The 7,575-nt window shown below is 44.2% G+C and overlaps 1 non-coding gene across 1 annotated transcript; it reads left to right on the forward strand.

Moving 5' to 3' along the window:
- The first annotated feature begins 4,366 nt into the window (after nt 1–4,366).
- On the forward strand, nt 4,367–4,480 carry trnal-caa (transfer RNA leucine (anticodon CAA)). The gene is made up of 2 exons: nt 4,367–4,404; nt 4,446–4,480. It is a non-coding gene; the product is annotated as a tRNA-Leu (tRNA).
- The last annotated feature ends 3,095 nt before the right edge of the window (nt 4,481–7,575 follow it).

A 7,575-nucleotide genomic window follows, 5' to 3' on the forward strand; every position in this document is an offset into this window, starting at 1 on the left:
GGTGACTGCCAGGCAGAGTAAAAGGACTAGGCAGGTAGAGCAGGAGTCCCTTGGGGCCATCTCCCTCTCAAACAGATATGCCACTTTAGATACTGTTGGGGGAGATGGCTTATCAGGGGAAAGCAGCAAGAGCCAAGTTCGTGGCACCAAGGGTGGCTCTGCTGCACAGGTGGGGAGGAATAAGAGTGGCAGGGCTATAGTGATAGGGGATTCCATTGTAAGGGGAACAGATAGGCGTTTCTGCAGCCACAAACGAGACTCCAGGATGGTATGTTGTCTCCCTGGTGCTAGGGTCAAGGATGTCACAGAGCGGCTGCAGGGCATTCTGGAGGGGGAGGGTGAACAGCCAGTAGTCGTGGTCCATATTGGTACCAACGACATCGGTAAAAAAAGGGATGAGGTCCTGCAAGGTGAATTTAAGGAGTTAGGAGATAAATTAAAAAGCAGGACCTCAAAGGTAGTGATCTCAGGATTACTACCAGTGCCACGTGCTAGTGAGTATAGGAACAGGAGAATAGACCAGATGAATGCGTGGCTGCAGGGATGGTGTAGGAGGGAAGGATTTAGATTCCTGGGACATTAGGACCGGTTCTGGGGAAGGTGGGAGCTGTACAAGCGAGACAGGTTACACCCAAGCAGGACCGGGACCAATGTCCTCACGGGGGTGTTTGCTAGTGCTGTTGGGGAAGGTTTAAACTAGAGTGGCAGAGGGATGGGAACCTGAGCAGGGAGACAGAGGAGAGGGAAACAAGGATAGAAACAAAAGACTGAAAGGGAAGAAGCAATAGTGGAAGGCAAAGAAAACAAGGGTGAAAAACAAATAGGGCCATAGTGCAAAATAAAACTAAGATGACTAGCAATCTTAAAAAGACAAGTCTAAAGGCATTGTGTCTTAATGCACAGAGCATTCGCAATAAGGTAGATGAATTAACAGCACAGATAGATATTAACGGTTATGATATAGTTGCGATTACGGAGACATGGCTGCAGGATGATCAAGGATGGGAACTGAACATCCAGGGGTATTCAATATTTAGGAAGGACAGGCAAAAGGGGAAAGGAGGTGGGGCAGCGTTTTTCGTAAAGGAGGAAGGATATTGGCTCGGAAAATCATGATGTGGAATCTGTATGGGTGGAGCTAAGAAATAACAAGGGGCAGAAAAAATTGGTGGGGGTTGTCTATAGGCCCCCAAACAGTAGTGGAGATGTAGGGGAGGGCATTAAACAGGAAATTAGAGACTCATGCAAGAAGGGTCCAACTATAATCATGGGCGACTTTAATCTACATATAGATTGGTCAAACCAAATTAGCAATAATACCGTGGGGGAGGAATTCCTGGAGTGTATATGTGAAGGTTTTCTAGACAAATACGATGAGGAACCAACTAGAGAGCAGGCGATTCTAGATTGGGCATTGTTCAATGAAAAAGGATTAATTAACAATCTTGTTGTGCGGAGTCCAATCGGGAAGAGCGACATGATAGAATTCCTCATTAAGATGGAGAGTGAAGTAGTCGAATCTGAAACTAGGGTCCTGAATCTAAATAAAGGAAATTACGAAAGTATGAGGTGCGTGTTGGCTGTGATAGATCGGGAAACTTTACTAAAAGGGATGACGGTGGATCGGCAATGGCTAATATTTAAAGAACATGTGCAGGAATTACAACAATTATTCATTCCTGTCTGGCGCAAAAATTAAAACAGGAAAGGTGGCTCAACCGTGGCTTACAAAAGAAATTAGGGATAGTATTAGATCCAAAGAGGAGACATATAAAATTGCCAGAAAAAGCGACAAGCCTGAGGATTGGGAGCAATTCAGAATTCAGGAAAGGAGGACAAAGAGATTGATTAAGAGGGGAAAAATAGAGTATGAGAGTAAATTAGCAGGGAACATAAAAACTGACTATAAAAACTTCTATAAATATGTCAAGAGAAAAAGATTAGTGAAGACAAATGTAGGTCCCTTACATCAGAAATGGGGGAAATTATAATGGGGAACAAAGAAATGGCAGAACAATTAAACACATACTTTGATTCTGTCTTCTCAAAGGAGGACACAAATAACCTCCCAGAAATGTTAGGGAACCAAGGGTCTAGTGAGAGGGAGGAATGAAGGAAATCAGTATTAGTAAAAATAAATAGTGCTAGGGAAATTAATCGGGCTAAAGGCTGACAAATCCCCAGGGCCTGATAATCTACATCCCAGAGTACTAAAGGAAGTGGCCCTGGAAATAGTGGATATATTGGTGATCATCTTCCAAAATTCTATAGACTCTGGAACAGTTCCTACAGATTGGAGGGTGGCAAATGTAACCCCACTATGATTTGGATGAGGGAACTGAATGTAACATTTCCAAGATTGCAGACGACACAAAGCTGGGGTGGAATGTGAGCTGTGAGAAGGATGCAAAGAGGCTCCAATGTGATTTAGACAAGTTGGATGAGTGGGCAAGAACATGGCAGATGCAGTACAACGTGGATAAATGTAAGGTTATCCACTTTGGTTGTAAAAACAGAAAGGCAGATTATTATCTGAATGGTGATAGATTGGGAAAAGGGGAGGTGCAACGAGACCTGGGTGTCCTTGTACCCAAGTCACTGAAAGCGAGCATTCAGGTGCAGCAAGCAGTTAGGAAGGTGAATGGTATGTTGGCCTTCATTGCAAGAGGAATTGAGTACAGGAACAGGGATGTCTTACTGCACTTATACAGGGCCTTGGTGAGACCACATCTGGAGTATTGTGTGCAGTTTTGGTCTCCTTATCTGAGGAAGGATGTCCTTGCCATGGAGGGAGTGCAACGAAGGTTTACCAGACTGATTCCTGGGATGGCAGGACTGACGTATGAGGGGAGCTTGGTTCGACTAGGCCTATATTCACTTGAATTTAGAAGAATGAAAGGTGATCTCATCGAAACATGTAAAATTCTAACAGAATTAGACAGACTAGATGCAAAGAGGATGTTTCCGATGGCTGGGGAGTCCAGAACCAGGGGTCACAGTCTCAGGATACGGGGTATGCCATTTAGAACCGAGATGAGGAAAAGTTTCTTCACTCAAAGGGTGGTGAACCTGTGGAATTCTCTACCACAGAAGACAGTGGAGGCCAAGTCATTAGATGTATTCAAGAAGGAGATAGATATATTTCTTAATGCTAAAGGGATTAAGGGGTATGGGGAAAAAGCTGGAACAGGGTACTGAGTTAGACGATCAGCCATGATAATTTTGAATGGCAGAGCAGGCCCGAAGGGCCGAATGGCCCACTCTTGTTCCTATTTTCTATGTTTCTATGTTTCTATGTCCTTGGATGTGGTGGTGAATGCAGCCACGGTGCCCCCCATCCTGATGGCGTCAGTTTGAGGGGATCCAAAAAGTTGGTAAATATGCGTAAACAGAAGAATTCTGAGCGTAAACGAAGAATTTTCAGTTTTAGCACAAAGATCTCTCAGCCAAAAGTTTGTCTGAGACACTTGAGTGCCCTGCTGCAATAACTTACCTTTTAGCCCCATCTATCAAACAAGCATTTAAATGTCCAATTGGCTGCTGACCGAAACACGTCTGGTAGAACATGAAGTTCACGCTGAGGTTGAATTAAAATCGCACCCCTGCCTCAGTCGCCACAAAATTAACGACTTAAACAAGATCAACGATGTCAATAAGTGGTGGACTTCTGGATTCGTGAAGCGTGCGTGCACAGGTGCATCTGTGGAAACCCTGGAAGTCAGCGGGTTGGAGCCGGCTTCTGAACCTGCTCGGGATTTTCCCGATTTTCGCAGCCTCCCCGCCCCCAACGCACCCACAATTCCGTTTTAAAATCGGCCTCCAAGACTTTGTAGGCCGAGCCTTTCAGATGGCAGTGCTTAATGCTTTAGGCCAAGGGCCCAAAACCTGCAGAGTGGCCTGTTTCCCTTCACAAAGTTAGGTAGATCCTGGTGATTTTCTGGGCAGCCGGGCTCCAAATAGCACTTCTCACATAAAGTAAACGTATTGTGAGAAAAGGAAAGGCACGAGAATGAGAGACTGAAAGGTTCTGCTTGGAATGAATGTTGGATTATGCTTTGTTTTTGAATGGCTTGTGTTTGAATGCATCGATGCTGCTTGAGTTTTGTCAAGTTGAGCAAGCAGAAATGTAGACGAGGACGATGCTAAGTGATAGTTTGTAAAATGCGAGTTTTTGTGAGAAATATGTGTGTATGAATGTTGGTTTCACTGCAGGGATGGTGAACTTCATGACTGGCACTGCCTGATATGTCATTCAAGAAGATTGAATGGTGTGTGTATTGTATTTGCATAGGAGGAATCAGTGCGAGGCAACTCAGTAAGCGTACAGATTTTGGAGGACACTTTTGGAACACTATATTGGCTGGTTGTCAGAATGGCCTAGTGGTCTAAGGTGCTAGATTCAAGGACTGATAATCCTTACTAAAGATTGGTGAATTTTGGTCCCTTTCTAGGTGCATGGGTTCAAATCCCACTTCTGACATTAGCTTTTTATCCACACAAATGCCGTCAGAGTCAAAGAGCCTGCTCAACTCTGCTTCAATTTACATGTGACCGCTTCAAGTACCTCAATGGTATTGCCGTTTTCCGACGAAAGCGAATTAGATCAATACTTGAAGGGAAAAAATTTGCAGGGCTATGTGGAAAAAGCAAGGGAATGGAACTAATTGGGCAGCTCTTTCAAAGAGCCGGCACAGGCACGATGAGCCGAATGGCCTTCTCTTGAGCTGTACTTTCTATATATACAGAATCATACCTACCTTCCAAGCTCTCCATCACCATCCTTGGGAATGTCCTGTCCCACCAGCAGGACAGCCCCACCAGAGGTGGGGGCATTGCAGTATACAGTTGGGGGAGGAAGTGGCCCTTGAAGTCCTCAATGTTGATTATTAGAAATTAGTGTTTCCTTGGTGCATTTCTAATAACCTTGAATCGCATTTGCTGACACAAATCTGTCTCATTCCTTCTTAAAACCAAGGGATCCCACAACCCATACAATGAGACAGGAGGGGGGGACGGGACTTTCTGGAGTGGGATTTGAACTCTGCACCTTCTGACTCAGAGGCAGGAAAACTACCATGCTAGCATAGTGGTGTGGATACCACCCAGCTTTATTCCGATGAGGGAACCTTTCCCTGAGCCCAGATACTTCAGCAGGGTCAGTGGCGAAGGTTCCTGGTGGGCCAATCCCACCTGTTACTCCGGGATCAAAGGCCTGCTGATTTTCAGCATCTCGGTATTTTCCCCACAGGGAGTGGTAATGGGAGGGTGATTGGTCCTAGCCTGCTTGTACACCTCCTAGAGTTTGGTTAAGCAGTAACACTGGCAAGCACTTGGATTTAGACCTCTGGCCCAGTGAGTGATAAGTGGTACAGGGGATGTACAGAATGCATTAAAAGTAGAGCAAAACTCTGCTTCACTATGAAAGCTCTTTAAAAGATTTAAGTTCATGTCCTACAGTGACTTCAAATACACTGGCTAAAGCAGCAATCACTGTCCGGGCTCCTGTTACCACAGCAACAAGCACACGGGCAAAGAATCCCACATTTACAACTAGTGCAGATTATCAGCCACGTTATAATGATTTATCAGGCTTCTCTTTGTATAAATCATTACCTCCATCAGTTAAAGTGTAAATTGCCCCAAACAATTCATTAGCTCAATAATTGTCGTCAGTGAGATGAAAAACAATTGTTTTCAAAAGAGATTAATACATTTGTCCCAAATACGATCATTTTCCTTTATCACATCGTTGCACCTAGGTGACATAATTAATCTCTACCACTGTCCTTATAAACGAATGTGGGGCTGCTGCCTTTATCGACTGATGGGCAAACACCAGTGGACTAGAAATCAGAGGTAGAGATCTACTTAACCAATCAAGCATGTGATGGAAATTCTTATCTCACATACGTGTTTCAGGACTTAAGTAAGTTGTAACGTACATTGATGGCTCTGTTTCAGGCTCATTTTGCTTTTTATAATTATGAGGTTTCCTCTCCCAATAATTTTGTGCATTTCATTGGGATTGAACAGAGGATGCCTCATTTGGTGTCAATGCTGTATGGAGAAATGAGTGGTAGCATCGCTTCAAACTAATCCAAGCTGTGCCACTTCAGTATTGCCATGTCCAAAAGCTGACATGATGCAGAATAGGGGCAGGGGGAGTGGATGGGGATCACATCTTGGGGGTACTTTTAACTTTAGGCGATAGTGTAAAATGGGCCATATTGAATTATCTGCCCATTATACCCCAAGCTCGATTTTCCCCACCATTGAAATGAAAATCGGGCATGGTGTATTCAATATTGCACATTTTATACTATCGCCCAAAGTTAAAATTACCCCCCTTGAATTTTGCTGCTTCCTTTTGTCCAGATAACAACTGTCACTGCACTGCAATGTAATTCATTGTAGGGCAAATTCATAACACCATAGTCTCAATTCTTCAATCTGTGCTTTCACCTACTGTGATTCCACTCCAGCAGTGCAGCCTTGCTGTGTTTGCCCTTCTATGTGAGGTGACTTGAGACATTTCTGGGAGACGTGATAAGGTTTTCTATAAATGCAAATCTTTCTTTTTTGATGATGCACTGCATTGAAAACCTTAGTCATGTCTCTGCAGCATAGGAAACAGAAGGAAATGGAAATAAATGGATTTACATTTCAAAATCCTTGTTTTTTTACTTTAGAAATTCAGGGAAGCGCCCTCAAAATTATTGCGTGGAGTAAAATCTGAAGGAGCCAACTCAAGTTCATGCAATTAACATTCATCCCCCGCCCCCCATGTCTGCTGAATGCTGGAGCAGCTCCAGCTAGACTTGCACAACTTTTGGTCCTGCTCTCAAAGCCAACCAGTGTGGCCAGTGATCCAGGATGCCATGACTAGCACTGAGATCCTCTCAGACCACACCGCTGTCTACTGCGACTACCTCAATATCCTCTGAGACTCTTGCGTTGCAACTCTCATTGATAAAGGTGGGAAGATGTGTCCTTGGGCTACAGCAATGCCTCTCCCCCAACAGAAACATGTGGATTAAGCACTTGTGGGATATATACCAGTTGGAGGGACTGATGTACAGCTTCTCTTTAGGTCTGCGAGAGTATAAGTAGACTGGACCCTCTTTCTGCAGGCTATGCAACAGCTAAGCACAAATTTCCGATGGGAGAGTGGACCAGGCTCAAACAGCGGAGCAGGAGACCACCTGCTCTAAGGATCACGGGAATAATGTAGTGGCCAAGCCCAACAGCATCCACAGACAATGCCGAGATAGGGAGCCCCTCTGTACAAATATCGGCTTAGCCCTCCTCCCCAACCCCCCTTCCATGGCCTGATCCTAAAGCAGGTAATATGGTAAATGCCATTTAGTTGAACCACCTGAATGGAAACCAATTCATCCCAATTAACTGATCATATCACCCCAAAGAAGTCATTGCTGACAGCTCTGTGTGCAATACATAGACCAATGAACTATAATGACAGTTATTTTTCAATTTTGCTGAAATAATTTGTTTTAATGGTTTTGCTTCATCTTCATTAATTTTTCCCACTAAAATGAACGATGATTTTAAAGAGAA

The sequence above is a fragment of the Heptranchias perlo genome, chromosome 4 (assembly GCF_035084215.1).
Source record: "Heptranchias perlo isolate sHepPer1 chromosome 4, sHepPer1.hap1, whole genome shotgun sequence".
In the NCBI taxonomy this organism is placed as follows: Eukaryota; Metazoa; Chordata; class Chondrichthyes; order Hexanchiformes; family Hexanchidae; genus Heptranchias; species Heptranchias perlo.